Genomic DNA, 17,582 nt, shown 5'->3' on the forward strand with positions numbered 1-17,582 from the left:
ACCCGCAGGTGCATCTGTTTCTTCTGCACGGTGCTCTGGTGGGAGTCAGCGTCGTGTCTGCCCCAGCTCAGAGCTTATGCAAGCCCTGAGTTGCTGATTTCGATGCTGGTGGCTGAGCCTGAGGAGATACAGTGCCTCTCCCCCCCACCCCCCCAGGGTCAAGCCAGGATTAGGTGAAACTGTGGTGAGGTAGCCACTCAGTTATCTTGTGCTTCTGGAACTTTCTAGGCACAGTCCTCTTCTTTGGCCCCTCTGAAAGACTACACCTCAGGTCTGGATTCCTGTGTCAGAGGAACAGAAATGCTCTTTCTGTGTAGAGTTTGGCATGGTGGCCTTCCTGTCACTGGGTAGGAGGGGCCCGGGGGACAGTGAGTGGGGAGCATGTGTGTGAGGGGTAGCTGAGATAGAAGGTGGAGAAGAGTGGGTGTTAAGAGCAGGCTAGCGGAGAGAGGAAGGGGGGAGAATGAAAAGGTGGCATGAAGGTGGGGAGGCAAGGTAGGGAGGGGCAGAAACCCGTGTGGGGGAGAGGAAAGGGAGGGGGAGAGTGACAGGAGTGCTGGTGGGCGTATGTGGTGGTGGGGATTGGGAGAGGTAGAACTTTTCCCACAGGCCCGGTTCTGTCTTGGGAGTTTTCTGTCCCTGGCCGGAAGTAGCCTTTGCTGCGTCCTTGAGAGGAGGACTTGACTCACAGCCTCTCTTCTCCAGGTTGTTAGGAAGTATAAGGTGTGTGTGCAGGAAAACAGGGGCACGGGGGTGCTCTAATTAATTGGCACATAATCCGGTGAATTTTCACAGGCTGCACACACGAAGGAGAAAGCAGAAGCTTAGAGAAATGCCAAGAATCCCTCTGTGCTGTGTTCCAGGCTGTCCCAAGATTCTGACACCTCATAGTAAGTACTAGATATTTTTTTCTATTTAAATACTGGTTTGAAAGGCAGAATTATAGATGAGGAGGTGTGGGAGAGATCTTCGTGTATGGGTTCACCCCCCAGGTGACTACATTACCAGGGCTGGGCCAGGCGGGAGCATAAGCCAGGTACTTTATCCAGTACTCCAGAGTGGGTTCAGGGGACCAAGTCCTTGGGGTGCATCCTCTGCTTTTCTAGGCATTTCAGCATACATCTGGATCACAAGTGGGAACAGCCTGCGGGTGGGGGTGGGGTGGCCAACAGAACAGTGGCATAGTGGATGAAGCTGCCGCCTGCAGTACCAGCATGCCATATGGGTGTCTTCCTTCTCTATGATACTTTTCTCTCATTCCCCCCAGCAGAACTAAGTATCCAGAGCTTCTGTAACACACTACCTATACATGTAAATTGCTTACCCATTTCATCACCATTTATTTGCTAAATACCTATATCCTGTATAAAACTGTGAGCTTGTCCAGGGCAGGACTTTGTCTCTCTGCTTTCATTCCTGTAGTCCCTGGTACACAGTTGGAATTCAGCTTATGCAGAACTAACAATGCACTCACTGTTGGATCTTGGGACAGGAACTGTTGGTTATAGAAAGGTCTGTTTACAGGAATAAAGGTAGGAGGGACAAGAAGGGATGTTTAAGAGAATCAGCATTAATGAAGCACTTTCAGTGGTCAGGCTTCTTAATGTACCATTGTCTCATTTCTAAATAACAACACAAGGAGGGGAAGCAAGAGTTTTATTTAATTATACCACATTGTCCTGTCTAATCCTCTTCAAAACTCTGTGAGGAAGGCACCACTGATACCCTTTTAAATAGGAGTTAAGGGCCAGTGCCGCGGTTCAATAGGCTAATCCTCTGCCTTGCAGCGCTGGCACACCGGGTTCTAGTCCCACTCAAGGCACCGTATTCTGTCCCGGTTGCCCCTCTTCAGGCCAGCTCTCTGCTGTGGCCCGGGAGTGCAGTGGAGGATGGCCCAAGTGCTTGGGCCCTGCACCCCATGGGAGACCAGGATAAGCACCTGGCTCCTGCCTTCAAATCAGCGCGGTGCGCCAGCCGTGGCGGCCATTGGAATGGCAAAAGGAAGACCTTTCTCTCACTGTCCACTCTGCCTGTCAAAAAAAGAAATATGAGTTAAAGGAAGTGGGAACCAGCCCTAGGCCATCTATAGAGATCAATGAAGTTCCAGTTTAAATCATGCTGTGCTTGCTCCAGAGTTGTGTCCCTCCTGGGGTTGGAACCTCAGCTTCCAGCAGTTCCAGAGTTGGGGTATCAGAGAGGTGGTAGCTGGTAAAAACCAGTGGTCCTAGTCTTTGGGCTTGTCTTTGTGTGCAGCATAACTACAGGGACTTGAGCTGTGTCACTAAGGACCCTTCTTCCTAATGCAATGGCCTCATGCCGTGATTTGTTAATATAGGTCTTGTGTCCTGGTACACACCAGTGGGGAGTCTTGAGCTGTTGGGAGAGTCTGAGGAGGGCACCTTGCCACCCTGGGACTGGAACTGACTTTTAAGAGGGACCCTGAGGTATGAAAGGAGATTTGCTGGTAGGGTTAGGACCAGAGGGTTTGAGGAGTCCTCAAGGTCCCTGGTGATTAGACTTTTTTTTTATTATTCTTTATTATTTATTTCAAAAGAAGAAAGAAATATTTCATGCGTTAGTTTACTTCCCTAATGCCCACAAAAGCTGGAAAGGTATGTAAAGCCAGGGTCTGGGAACTCAATCCAACTCTCCAATGTGAATAGCAGGAATGTAAGTACTTGAGCCATCACCTGCTGCCTCCCAGGTTGGAGTAGTAGGAAGCTGGAATCAGGACTTCAGCCAGGACTTGATCCTGGGCACTCTCATGGGCTGTGGGGATTCCAGTAGTGGCTTAGCTGCTATACCAAAAGCCCATCCCTGAATAGTTCTTCCTTCAAAGTGTGGCTGGCTACTTGTGAGGGGTTTACCTCACCACTGCTAACTGGGCCTGCTGCACAATTTTGTGAGCACCTTGTTCCAAAGGCAGCGGTAAAGTGCCACTAAAGATACTAAAACATAAAGCTCTTTCCTTTCTTCCATGTATCTCCTTGGCTCAGACTCATGTTCTTTTGACTTGCTTACAAAACACAAGTTCAGAGATAAAATTTTGAGGCTTTTTAAGACACCACCAGCAGAGGTTTAAACCCAGTACAGGCCCTTCTGAGTGCCAGCCCTGTGTGACTGTTCCTATGTGACTATGTAGGCTGCACGCCCATGAGGTTATCCCTGGCTACTGAGTATAACCCATTGGCTTTAACCCGTCCAGGTCTAATTGTATGACACTCCAGGGCACCTGGGCAGACTTAATGTCTTATTAAGTCAGCTCCCTGAGGGTTGTGTGGACTAGCTAGTCATACTGTCTTGTGATCAAACTCCTGATTTTCCTTTTCCAGCTAGGGCTGGTATCTTTTTCCGGTGTAAGGCTCCTCATTCCTGGCCTTGAGCACTGAGAGGAACTGGAATGCTGCTGTGTGGCAGAGACCTCCTGCAGGTTCTCTCAGCATTCTGAGTCCCCACGACTCCGCTTAGTGCTTCTATGGTACCACACTGTCAGAACTGTGTTCACAAATGAGTCAGGGGACAGTCTGTTCCTGCTGTATTCCTGCTCTGAGCCTGGCAATCAAGTTTCACACAAGGCCAATGATAGAAATGTTGCATCCAGGGCCGTGGCTCACTTGGCTAATCCTCCGCCTGTGGTGCTGGCACCCCGGGTTCTAGTCCTGGTTGGGGCACTGGATTCTGTCCTGGTTGCTGCTCTTCCAGTCTAGCTCTCTGCTGTGGCCCGGGAAGGCAGTGGAGGATGGCCCAGGTGCTTGGGCCCTGTACCTGCATGGGAGATCAGGAGGAAGCACCTGGCTCCTGGCTTCAGATCAGCGCAGCGCGCCGGCCATAGCGGCCATTTGGGGGATGAACCAACAGGAAAGGAAGACCTGTCTGTATGTCTGTCTGTCTCTCTCTCTCTGTCTAACTCTGCCTGTCAAAAAAAAAAAAAAAAAGAGAGAAATGTTGCATCCAAAACAGCCCCCTTATAACTAAGGTCACCTTAAGAGCTCCACAAATGGATCTTGGACAGGAGGTCAGGACTTTATGTGCAACTTGAACCTTTCCTGCCTTGGGATGGTTACTGCCCCAACCCCCAGGACATGTTCTGAGCTGCTTGGTCCTAGGTGTAGAGGCTCTGACCTCTGGAAATGTTGTACTGAGTTGACTTCTGAGTGTCCAGAGGCCAGAAAACATGTAACAGAGTTCCTTGGATCTGTGTGACCACTTGGATATCCAACTGTGATTGCAGACATGCATGGTGGATTTATGAGTGCTGCCTCAGGGTGGAGCTGAGTACTTCCTGCTGGGACTGTGTGATCTTCCTGGGATGCCAGGGTGGCACAGCAACCCATGGTGCTCTGGAGGCTCTCGCTAAATCTGTGTGTAGCTTAGAAGGTAAAACTGTGTCTTTTCACTGGTATGGAGCAGAGTCTCAGAAGGACAAGGGGATGGTCCTATAAGAAATTGATGCTGGGGCTGGCGCTGTGGCACAGCAGGTTAAAGTCTTGGCCTACAGTACTGGCATCCCATATGGGTGCTGCTTCATGTCCCAGCTGCTCCACTTCTGATCCAGCTCTCTGCTAAGTCCTGGGAAAGCAGTAGAAGATGGCCCGAGTCCTTGGGGCACTACACCCATTTGGGAGACCCAGAAGATGATTCTGGCTCCTGGCTTTGGATCATCTCAGCACTGGCCATTGCAGTCATGGGGGAGTGAACCAGCTGTTGGAAACCTCTCTCTCTCTCTCTCTCTCTGGCTCTCTCTCTCTTTCTGGCTTGACCTCTCTCTAACTTTTTCAAATAAAATAAATCCTTAAAAAAATAACTTAATGCTAATGGGTGCATTTGTTCTAACTTGGAAAGGAAATTTCATTCCTCTGCTTCAAGTCAGCTTGCACTTCAGGAAGGGCAGCATTTTGGTGCATTTGGAGAATCTTTAGGCTTCTTGCTTCTTATCTGCTGGCCTCTCCCTTGTAAATTATCATGTAGCATCATTCTTTGCTCTGGTAGGATCCATATTTTTAAAATTTATTTGACAGATAGAGTTAGGGGGAGAGAAAGAGAAAGGTCTTCCTTCTGTTGGTTCACCCCCCAAATGGCCACCATGGCTGGAGCTATGCCAGTCCAAATCCAGGAGCCAGGTGCTTCCTCCAGGTCTCCCATGTGGGTGCAGGAGCCCAAGCACTCGGGCCATCCTCCACTGCCTTCCCCGGGCCACGGCAGAGAGCTGGAACCAAAGAGGAGCAGCCGGGACTAGAGCTCGGCACCCATACAGGATGCCGGTGCCACAGGCAGAGAATCAGCCAAGTGAGCCACAGCGCTGACCCCAGGATCCATCTTTAAAGCCGTGTTTTTTCTCTTCTTCATGAGAATACTTCAGAAAGTTAATGGAAAATGGAATCAAAAGATAACTTTATTTTGGTGTAAAATTTTTTAAACTCACGCATATTTCTTGTAACACATATTTTCTATATAATGTTTGCAGATCCCTCGTTTATCATAACAAGTGTTTGCAAATTTTTTGTCATTGTCTTGTTTCTTTAGTTATTAGGAATAAATTATTTTGTTAGGTTGAAATTAGCCTATTTGAATTAGTGTCAGATCTCATTTACTGTGAAATAAAGAATTACTTTATGGATAATGAAAGCAATTTAATGATGTGGTGTAAAGGAGAAAACAGTATTACTCAAGCTGTTAACACCAGGGGACTTCTCGCTGACCTCTTACAGTGCCCTGCAGACTGTACATTATTGCACTCTTGAGGATCCAGGGACTAAAGTATGGCCTGAAGATATTTTAGAGAATTCTCCATCTGGAAAAGTCATAAAAAAGCAGAGAAATATAATTAGCAATAAATTAGAAGGCAGAAGAGACTTCTAGAATTGAACGGACCACAAGGTTTGCTTGGAGTTTTTGAGCAGTACAGCACTAAGTTGTCTGTATTGGGCACCAGAAACAATCACTACAGCCTTGTGAAATTAAAAACTCTATGAAGTTCTGCAGAATGGTGTTTGAGACTCACTAATAGGACTCAACCTACAAGGAATGCAGATGAGACAGCATCTCTGACCTTAACAGTGGTGGTCTTTACTTTCCTTTTATATTGCTGTAGCAACTTTAAAATGCCTTTTGATTAAAAACCTGAGGAAATGTATCTGGAAAGTCTTTTTGGCCATCTTTTGTTATCAGTAAATTCACCATCTGAAGTTTGTTATAACTTACTGAACCTGTGGTACTAGGAACTAGATAGAACTTTGCAGCATTAGACTACAATTTGCTGCTTGCTCAAAACTGAGGGAGTCGGAGCTTACCCAGCATAATTAGAAATGTACCCTCTACTTGAAGCCTTGGCAAGAACCATAATTTAGGATTGCGGCTGTGTGTCGATGGTAGAAAGTGTTGCTCAGTCCTGAGTTTGGACACCTTGTTTGTATATGACAGAAAAACAGCTTTCAGAAACTTCCTGGTGGATAAAGTATCCTTTTCACAATCTGGTGGTTTCACTGCTTTTTTTTCTGAAGGTTTAATTTTCCCTTCAAGTGCAGGCATGTTCGTTTTATCAAAGCTGGCATTTTCTCTTCTTTAAAAATAAACCTTGAGTATTCTGAAGAAATTTTCCAAACCACTAGGGTATATAAAAGCATGTTGTGTGAGCATAATTACAAGGGTGAAATGCTTTGCTTTTGAGTAGCAATGGACCAATACTTGGTGTGATAAGAAACATAGCTTTTATTCCATTTTATGGTTGAAAGCCTGCTTACTACTGCTCCTGATCGTAATCTTAGTCCTTTTTGTCAAATGGATTTAGAGCCCACAGCACCTTTTTATCCACTTTCTGTCTGAAAAGCAGTGGGAGATAGAGCAAATTTTTTAGATTTATTTATTTATTTGTGAGGTAGAATTACAGAGAGAGAGAGAGGTCTTCCATCCACTGGTTCACTCTGTAAATGGTTGCAATGGCCAGAGCTGAACCGATTCAAAAGCTGGAGTCAGGAGCTTCTTCGAGGTCCCCTGTCGCTCCCCCTCTTCGTGGAGGAACGACACAGGATCCTGCGCTGTTCTTTTGTCTGCTTGGCCCTCCCCGGGTTTGCTGCTGGTTCTTCCCGGGTTGGCTACTGTCCCTTCCACCTCCGTGGAAGGGCGGTTCCCCCTGGCCACATTCCCCACTTCCGCAGGGGAGTGGCACACTGCCGGCCAGCTCTCGGGGGCTGCACAGGTGTTCCCCTTAGATGTTCCCCTTAGATGTTCCTGGTGCATGCCGTCTCTCTCCTCTTTTATAGTCCTCCTCCGCCAATCCCAACTCAGCTGCCCACACGCCGAGTACGCTGCTCTCCTCCAATCAGGAGCAAGTCCTGCTGTTTATTGGTTGAACTGGAGGCAGCTGTGTAGAAGCTGTTTCCCTTCTCAGCGCCATATTGTGGGAGAGCAGATGCATAGAATAAGTCTTAATTCCAGTAACTCAGTCCAGTCCGGGTTGCTCCCCACAGTCCCCTGCATGGTTTCAGGGGCCCAAGAATTAGGCTATCTTCTGCTGCTTTCCCAGGCCATAAGTTTCACTTTTAATTCTTCCTATGACTTTAATTTAGCTACCTGGGAACCCTGAGCAGAGGATAGGACAAGTGTTCCCAGCCTCATTCTATGGGTCAGGAATAAATAAAGCCTCAAGTAGTGGTTGCATTTGTTCATCTGGAACTTGATACCAGAGCCCAGAATTTTAGTTTCATAAATACTGAAGATTTTTGGTTCCAGAGTTTAAAAGAAGTTCAGCATCTTTACTTTTTGTTATTCTGAATGTGATTTACTTGTCCCTAAAGTGTGCACATTACACAATTTATGATTCAGAAAGTGGAAGTAGAAAAAAAGAAAATGGAAGTTAGCCCTCAGTTCTGTTTGGAGATGTCCGAAGCACTGGTGACAGTTTGGTGTGTCCTCTTACAGGTGCTTTCCCCACCTTAATAAAAGTGTGGGGGGTGTGGGGGGGTGTATTTGTGTGTATACTGTGCTCACATGCACATAGAAATGACTTTGTGCAGAACTGTGTTCTTTATAGGATGGTTTTCCATCTTCCTTTTTATACTTGACAGTAGAGTAATTTTTGTATCATTATAAACATACATATCTGATTCTCTTCAGTGACTGTATAAGATTACATTTTATTCCAACACAAGTGGTTGCTATTTTGTGTGATAATTCTGATTTTTTACCATTAAAATAATGCTGGAGTGAGAAACCTGGAGTATCCATACCTGAGCATCCCTGGAACTGTTTTGATGACCTGCATTATCTGAGAATCGCTAGGTCAAGTACATTCCTGTTTAAAATGTTGCTAGGTCCTTCTGAATTATCCTCCAGGATTGCATCCGTCTAGACTTCCACAAACAGTGAGGTAAATCTCCTGTGCTTTCCATCAACACCAGGTTTTTATAATTCACATTCCTTTCAGTGAAGCATCTCTGCTTCAACACAAGACATTTGGAAGGGAAGAGCTGTCCTTCCATCATTCCCTGTTGGCACACCAAGGGCAGGCGGTGTAGAGGAGTCCATTAAAGCTAACAGGGAGGTGAGCATCTGTTAAGCTAGAAACAGAGGTGTTTGGCTTCCATTCCTGTTTATTAATTTATATAATGGTTATGGAAGGCTGTTACTGGCCAGGGACTCTGGGAATAGCATGATAAACAATACCATGCTCTGCCTTCACGAGCTTGCATTTTAGACTGGGTCAGCCTTGAGCACTTCCAGTAGAATATAATGTCAAGTGTGGTGGAGACTTCAAATGAAAAATAAAGCAGAGAAAAGGACAAGGGAGGAGGTGTGTGTGGGGAGACCAGGTGCAGGAGAAGATGCCATTCGGATGGTCTTGGAAGGTTCTCTGCTGATGGGACTCTTGAATAGAGACCCACGTGCAGTGAAGCCTGAGCCCCACTGATTACCAGCAGAAGGCCCCATCCTCCTGGAGCTGGCAATAGCAAGGACAGAAGGCCTGAGAAAAGAGCCAGTCAGGCAGGTTCCAGAAGAAACCGCAGAGCTGCACTGACTTTTGATTTGCTAGAGGGAGATAATTGAGCTACTTACATTCTTTGTTGAATGCCGTGTTCAGGCGAATGAAACCTTGAACCACATGTGTGGAGTGAAGCTGTTCATGTACCGTAGCCCTTGAACCACTAGAATTCAGCATCTTAACCACTAGACAGCAAGTCTCTGTCAGCATTCTGCATAATGAAGTGGCGTTGCATGCCAGCTCTTTCACTACCAGAAGGATGACTTTGTTGAAATATACACAGGAGTTGAACAGACCTCCGCACCTTCAGTGTGGAAAAGACTAGAGCAGTACACTCTTGTGCCTAACTGCCCTTCATTCTGCCTCTTTGTGTTGTACATTATTAAATGTGCTTTCAAAGCTCTGGTGCTCACAGCTGAAAACAAAGTAGGTTGGTGGACAGTCACAGACAGCACTGTCCAGTCACCAGGCCAGGTAGTTTCTCCTTAACCACTGTGCCAAATGCCCTACTCCACCCATTATTAACTCTAGGCCTTTCAGAGTTATTGGCTGTGTTATAAAATTTCTAGCTTTCTGAGGGGTTTTGTAAATCTTTAAAGTAAAAAATAAGAACATTTGTTGCCACTGTTGTGGCTTAGCTGGTAAAGCCGCCGCCCGTGGTACCAGCATCCCACATGGACACTGATTCAGAGTCTCAGCTACACTTCCAATCCAGCTATCTGCTAATGCACTTGGGAGGGCAGCACAAGATACCCAAGTGCTTGGGCTCCTGCACCCACGCTCCTGTCTCCTGGCTTTGTTCTGGCACAGTCCTGGCTGTTGTGGCCATTTGGGGAATGAACTAGTGTATGGAAGACCTCTCTCTTTCTCTTTCTCTGTCTCTCCCTCTCTTTATGTAACTCTGCCTTTAAAATAAATGCAATGTTTAAAAGAACCTTTATCCATTCAAAGAAAGCCTCAAGTAGAAAGAAAAAGAATCTTGCAGAACCACAGTATAAAATGACCTAAAACCTTGACTGAAATTTTTGTTGAAGTTTGCTGATAGTGTTCTTCAGAAGTGACACATACTGACTTGTGTGAAATGAGCTGATTGATATTCCTGAAACTGTGTAAAAATCAATCTGCTAGTTTTTACATGATGTACCTGTTATACCCCTGAGCTACTCAAGAGCTGTTGGGTAGAGATGTTATTACTGCAAAGTGGTCACACTGCACAGCTCCCGTGGGCACCATTACACTCTGTGACTGGCACTTCCAGGGCCAGTGCTGTGCACACCTGGGAAGTCTTACCCACAGGTGGTGTGGTATGTGCACAATGTCTGCATGATGGTTCTCTCTTCGTTTAGATGGTTGGTAGGGTTCCATTAGTACACAGTCCCTCAACTTGTGACTTTTCAATATTGCTCACTAACAGTTGCGGCCCTGAGGGGTTGCCCACTTTTCCAGAGACAAGGACAGGCCTCAACTTGCCTCCTGGAACTTTCTCTGAGTTATAAACCTCTTAGAGTTATTATACAACCTTGACATTTTGTATTTAATGGTGGATCTTTAAGCAGAGGTATCTTATAAGCATAGTGCAGCAATCATAGACTTATTTTTATTATTCTTTTTTTTTATTAAGGAGGAGGGAGTAAAGCATTGTTGGTCAGTGCACATGGTGCTTAATGTGGAGTCTGGAGGTGGAGATGGTGTTTTCTTACTTCTATAGTTTCTGATTTCCAACTATCTCCAAGAGGTAAACACTAGAATTAGGTCTAGGCTGTGGTTCTAGCTGGCATAGCTCTGTTTTAAATTTCATCTCACAGCTGCTTGGCATCAAGATTTCCAGCTTTCCAAGGCTGGCCACACATTTAAAGCAAGCATCTAAACAAGTTGTTAGAGGAAAAAACACAGCCATGGTAACGATGACACTAAATGAATCATTTGTGTGATATCTGACACCTCACAACCTAGTTGAAATATCTATGTGTTTGCTGCAATAAAAATAATTCAGACTTACTGAAACTATACATTTTCATTCCTTCCACATATGAGACAATCTATTTTCTGACTCATTGGGCTTCTAAAATTCTGTGGTTAGGGGCTAGTGTTGTGGTGCAGTGGGTTAAGCCACCACCTGTAATGCCAACATCCCATACTTGTTTTCTTTCTGTAATCCAGTAGTTGAAAAACAGCCACCACTCCCAATACATGAGTTGTATAAAAGCAATTTCACTTTATTTAAACACTCTAAGGAGAAAAAGCAGATGAGTATGTACTGTCAAATTTTAGATCGAACGGTGGAATAAATTCCATGACAAAAGTGAAACAAACAATCGACTTGTGGCCCCACTGCATTGGACCCTGGCCTCCCTGCCTTCTTGGGACAGACAGCAGGAGCTCAGGAGAAGCCTGGAGCCACACCCCCTGTGCAAGCCTACACAGGCTTGGTCTTTGTTTTCTGATTGGTTGGAGCCTGGAGGTAATCCAGTCAGACTTGATGTATGCCGTTGAATACTGAGTTTATAAAAAGGGTACTCAGTGCTGCTGTTTCCCTTTTCTCTTCTTGGTGTCCAACGTCGTGGAGTTCTTCATTGGAACATGTGCTAAGCCCTGGCCCTAAGAACAAGGAGGTGAGCAGCCAAGAGCAATACCTGCAGGGAGGGCCAGGATGCTGGTGTCGGAGGAGTGGCAATGGATTCAACAGGACCCTCACGTTTGTCCATCCTTGCCTGGTGAGTCTTCTTGAAATGCTTGTGTGTATCATTCATATATTTATATATTATAAATTTAATATCATATGTTCTAAATAGATTGCAAATTGTATATTGTAAAACGTATATGTACTCGGGATATCACATACAGTTCCAGGAGGTGTGAGCCTACCTGGCTGAATTCTGATGCCAGGGTGGGTGAACCAGCAGCAGGTGAGTCACCTTCTTTTGGGTGGGTGATTTAGATGCCCAGCGACTGTGTTAATTTCCAGGTCTCTTGTTTCATTTTCTGGATTTATAGTTTTACTTAGTGGATAGGAGCTGAGAAAATGGATCTGGTCATCCAGCAAGGAGGTTCCTGCTCACAGGCTTTGCTTCCTGTTTTTCCTGATTTGCTAAGATTGTTTATCTCAGTTTGCATTGAGGGTTCTCCAACACAGCAGTGATAGCATTAACTGGTACACCCAAAACAATGGCTTAATAAGTGTCCTTCCCCCACTGAATTCTAATCCTGTCTCTGTGATATCCAGTGTTTCCCTAATTTTATGAAAAACTTCCTGAGGAATATATTCTTATATTGTAATGAATGCAGTTATAAGGGGAGACGTATCATGTAAAATTTACATAGTCCAGTCATATTATTGCATTAACTAGGCATATGGGGACTCTGTTTATCATCAGAGGCACCTAGATCCAAGGATGGCACTGAAATTTTGAGAGGGAAGCATTACTTCCTAAGTATGTTTGTTTCAGTTATAAAACTATAATGTTCTGAATAACTCAATACAGGTTCTTTTTACTTCTAAATTAGATTTTGAAGTATTTAAATCATTTGGATTATGATATTTTTAGACCATTTTTAGGTCTGAGAGGGCAGGGGCATTGTTTCTGCACAGTATCCACAATGGTTGCCATATAATTGGTTCTAAAACATCAGTTGATGAATTGAAATCTCTGTTTGTCCCCGTGTTTCAAACAGCACAAAATTTCAAAATCCGTAGGTATTGTGTTTTGTGGTTTGGTTCTTACAGTATGTGGTGAATCGAGTCTCCCTTCCTTCTGGTTAGCAGTTCCTAGTGTTGACACCCAAGGATCGTTCCTTGATCCTCATCTTATGAGATGCTGACCAGTGACTACTCAGAAACAGCCCTTTGGTGCACGTCCTCATGGATGTTCCAGTTTCCTCGTCATCCACTCTTGCTGTTCCTGTTAGTGCTGATTGTTCAAATCCAGAAGTTGAAATGACCCCATGTTAAGTCCAGGTGTTTGTTCTCACTGGTCTTCCCATCCTAGACAGCCTTATCTCTATACCGTGTTTCAGGAAGGTCTTGGATTTTTCTCGCCTCATTAGCTAGACCTGTTTATATTGCCCATGGTTTTCTCGTTTTGGCTATTTTAGAGCTTGGTTCGGTGATTCCATAATTCTTTTCCCTCACACACAACAAGCCAAGAAAAATCTGTTCTGTTGTTTTCTCATGCTCCCAATCCACAGATGTTCTCTGATAACAATCACCAGGCATCTTAAAGGCTGGCTGGTCCCTACACCCTTCTCAAAGCCACATGAATATGTGATTCTTTTGATTTTTGTTTTTATGTCTCAATTCCATTACATTTTCCACACCTCTGCTCCTGTGACCACCATAGAACTTGAGCATCTCCCACAAAAATCCTAGGCTAGCAATTTCTAGTGTACTACTAATAAGAAGTTCAAATATAGAAACTTTCTGGGGAGATTCCAAAATTAGATTGGTTTATGCCAGATATCTTAAGATGCTTTCCCTCTGTTTAACTAAAGTCAGATCTATGGGGGAAAAATAGATGGAGAGTTCGCTACAAACAATGTCTTTGTTTCATCTTTATAAAATTTTGTTTGTGAGTTATGTAGGCCTCAATAATTATGAATGGGAAAACTAAAACTGTGACTTGCAGTTCAGTATTGCAAATATTGTAAAGTTTTCTACTGAAGTGCTGTGGTGAGAGAACAGGCATGGAGTCCAGGAAATCCTTCAATGAATTGGTATATGTGTAGTTTTCAGAGTGCTTCTTTCAAAGAGATTTAAACTTTGTTAACATTTTCTTACATATGATGTTACATTTAAAATTGCTGCTTCAACAAACACTGAGCTCTATGTGATTGGTAACCCCTCCTACACTAATGAATCACCTTGCTTGATTTTCCCACCTGATTACTGTGGAAGATGACATGTGAGTGTCAAATGGGGAAAGAAAGATTTTTTTAAGATTTATTTAACTCTTTGAAAGGCAGAGATACAGAGAGGCAGGGGCAGAAAGAGAGAAAGAGAGAGGTCTTTGGTCTGCTGTTTCACTCCCCATAGGGCCACAATGGCCGGAGCTGAGCTGATATGTATCCAGGAGCCCAGAGCTTCTTCTGGGTCTCTCACATGGGTGCAGGGGCCCAAGCACTTGGCCCATCTTCCACTTTCCTAGGCCATATCAGGGAGCTGGGTCGGAAGTGGAGCAGTGGGGACTCAAACCAGCGCTGTTATGAGACGCCAGCACTGCAAGCAGAAGCATGTAGTAGTTTATAATTCTCATTTCACTTTTCACTTTCCTGGTTTCCTTCAGATACACTTCCTTTCATTTTCTATTTCTGAATTTTCAATTTGACGGAGGTGAGGTGACAGTGTAATATATTACTTAGATATTGTCTTGAGTATTCTCTTGATAGAATTCCTGAATCTTTATTTTCAAGAAACCACCTGTAATTTAGTTTAGTCAAGTTCATGAATAGTTTCTTAAGATTTATTTATTTTGGCTGGCACTGCAGCTCAATAGGCTAATCCTCCGCCTGCAGCTCCAGCACACCAGGTTCTAGTCCCGGTCGGGGCGCCGGATTCTGTTCAGGTTGCCCCTCTCCCAGGTCAGCTCTCTGCTATGGCCCAGAGTGCAGCGGAGGATGGCCCAAGTGCTTGGGCCCTGCACCCCATGGGAGACCAGGAGAAGCACCTGGCTCCTGGCTTCAGATCAGCATGGTGCGCCGGCCGCAGCGCACCAGCCACGGCGGCCATTGGAGGGTGAAGCAACGGCAAAAGGAAGACCTTTCTCTCTGTCTCTCTCTCTCTCACTGTCCACTCTGCCTGTAAAAAAAAAGAGATTTATTTATTTTAAAGTCAAAGTTACACAGAGAGAGAAGGAGAGGCAGAGAGACAGAGAGGTCTTCCACCTGCTGGATCACACTGCAGATGGTGGCAATGTCAAGAACTGCGCTGATCTGAAGCCAGGAGCCAGGAGCTTCTCCAGGTCTCCCATGTGGGTGCAAGGGCCCAAGGACTTGGGCCATCCTTTACTGCTTTCCGAAGCCATAGCAGAGAGCTGCATTGCAAATGGAGCAACCGGGACTTGAACTGGTCCCCATATGGGATGCCGGCACTGCATTTGGTGGCCTCACCTGCTACACCACAGTGCCAGCCCAAATCCTGAATATCTTAAAAATCATTTCTGTCCCATGAAGCCTACCAAAACCCCACAATATTAATCTAAGTTCCTTAATTTTTATTTGCATTTTAAGTATAGGAACCTATTTTTGCATGTTGTATTTTTCTAGCCTAATTACAGTATAACTGAGAAACAAAAATAGTATATATTCAAGGCACACAGTCTGTGTTACTATATGCATCTGATCTTTATACTGCATTTTCACACAAACCTTTCGACTTTCCTGGTACTTACAAAACACTAGGAAAGGATTAGTACAATGAAGTTACTTAACAAATTTATCACTCTTTTTTTATTTTATTTTTTTGACAGGGAGAGTGGACAGTGAGAGAGAGAGACAGACAGAAAGGTCTTCCTTTGCCGTTGGTTCACCCTCCAATGGCCTCCGCGGCCAGCACGCTGTGGCCGGCACACAGCGCTGATCCGATGGCAGGAGCCAGCTACTTCTCCTGGTCTCCCATGGGGTTTAGGGCCCAAGCACTTGGGCCATCCTCCACTGCACTCATTGGCCACAGCAGAGAGCTGGCCTGCAAGAGGGGCAACTGGGACAGAATCTGGCGCCCCGACCAGGACTAGAACCCGGTGTGCCGGCGCTGCAAGGCAGAGGATTAGCCTAGTGAGCCGTGGCGCCAGCCACAAATTTATCACTTTTATAGTGTTTTTTAAACTTACCTCATTTTATTATGTATTTTCCCAGAAAGCTTTTATTTAAGGTATATATATTTTATGCCTTCAATAAATACAGCTTTCACAGCATAGTAATTCTTGCTACCATACCCGCCCTCTCACTTATACTCCTGCCATTATATAGTGTTTTTGTTTTTTTTTTTTTTTTTTTTTTTTTTTTAAGAATACTGACCTAGGAAATTACAAATGCAGAATATGGTGTGAACTGGTTACCTGGAGTATATATTAGATTTTAAAAACCTTATCTCATAATTGTAAATTTTATTTTTTAAGCTTTATTTGAAAGGCAGGGGCTGGCGCCATGGCTCACTTGGTTAATCCTCTGCCCAGGATGTCAGCATCCCGTATGGGTGCTGGGTTCTAGTCCTGGTTGCTCCTCTTCCAGTCCAGCTCTCTGCTGTGGCCCGGGAGGCCAGTGGAGGGTGGCCCAAGAGCTTGGGCCCCTGCACCTGCATGGGAGACCAGGAGGAAGCACCTGGCTCCTGGTGTCGGGTCGGTGTATCGCCAGCTGTAGAGGCCATTTGGGGAGTGAACCAATGGAAGGAAGACCTTTCTCTCTCTCTCTCACTGTCTATAACTCTACCTATCAAATAAAAAATAGAAAAGCAAGAAAGAGAGAAGGAGAGTAAGACAGAGTCAGAGAGAGTGAGAGAGAGGATGAAGGATATCTCATCTCATGCATTATTTCACTCCTTAAATGTCCTCAGTGGCAGGGCTGGGCCCCAGGTCACCCACTTTGGCATAGGGGCCAAGTCGTGGGGTCATCTTCTAGTGCTTTCCCAGGCACATTAGCAGGGAGGTGAATGGGAAGTGGAGCAGCTGGGACTCGGTCTGGTTCCCATATGGGATGCTGGCAGTCCAGGTGGAGGCCCAAGCTTTTACACCCCAGCTCCAGTACTATAACCATATATTTGTATCGTTTGACTAACATCTCTTCATTTTCACGGTCCCAGTTCATCACAAACACCATCCTGCTCCCTGACTGTGTTAGTTTGACTTTTGTATATTTCACATGTAAGTGTGCTCATGTAGTATTTCTTATTTCTGTGTCTTGTTTCACTCACTGTTATGTCCTATAGTTCCATACTTCTGGATCCATCTTGTGACAAGTAGTAGTGTTTCCTTTCTTTTTAAGGTTTGGTGAGGATGCCACTGTGTGTGTATCCCATTTTTCCTTATGCATCCATCAACAAACATTTGGGTAATTTCCATATCGTGGAATTGTGAATGATGCTGAAGTGAATGTGGGGGTGCAGACAATTCTTTGAGATGGTGATTTTCTTTTGGATTCATGGCCAATAAAGGTTGTTCCTTTTTTAATTTCATTTGAGGAACTTCCATATTGCTTTTCATAGTGGATGGTACAATTTACATTCCCTCCAATACTGTGTGTTCCACGTTCTCTACATTGTGCCCAATACTTGTTATCTTTTAACTTTTTAATAGTAGCCATTTAGCCGGCACTGTGGCTCACTAGGCTAATCCTCCGCCTTGTGGCGCCGGCACACTGGGTTCTAGTCCCGGTTGGGGCGCCGGATTCTGTTCAGGTTGCCCCTCTTCCAGGCCAGCTCTCTGCTGTGGCCAAGGAGTGCAGTGGAGGATGGCCCAAGTGCTTGGGCCCTGCACCCCATGGGAGACCAGGATGAGTACCTGGCTCCTGCCATTGGATCAGCGCAGTGCTCTGGCTGCAGCGCACCAGCCACGGCGGCCATTGGAGGGTGAACCAATGGCAAAAGGAAGACCTTTCTGTCTGTCTCTCTCACTCACTG

At 45.2% G+C, this 17,582-nt stretch overlaps 1 long non-coding RNA gene across 1 annotated transcript in view; it reads left to right on the plus strand.

Moving 5' to 3' along the window:
• LOC138847076 (uncharacterized) overlaps positions 1-11,511 on the plus strand; it is a 95,220-nt gene extending 83,709 nt beyond the window's left edge. The window contains exons 7-8 of the long non-coding RNA XR_011384680.1: positions 796-890; positions 2,336-11,511. This is a non-coding gene — a long non-coding RNA (uncharacterized lncRNA). The remainder of the gene's footprint in view (positions 1-795; positions 891-2,335) is intronic.
• Positions 11,512-17,582: the final 6,071 nt, after the last annotated feature.

This window comes from Oryctolagus cuniculus, chromosome 19 (assembly GCF_964237555.1).
Source record: "Oryctolagus cuniculus chromosome 19, mOryCun1.1, whole genome shotgun sequence".
Taxonomy (NCBI): Eukaryota; Metazoa; Chordata; class Mammalia; order Lagomorpha; family Leporidae; genus Oryctolagus; species Oryctolagus cuniculus.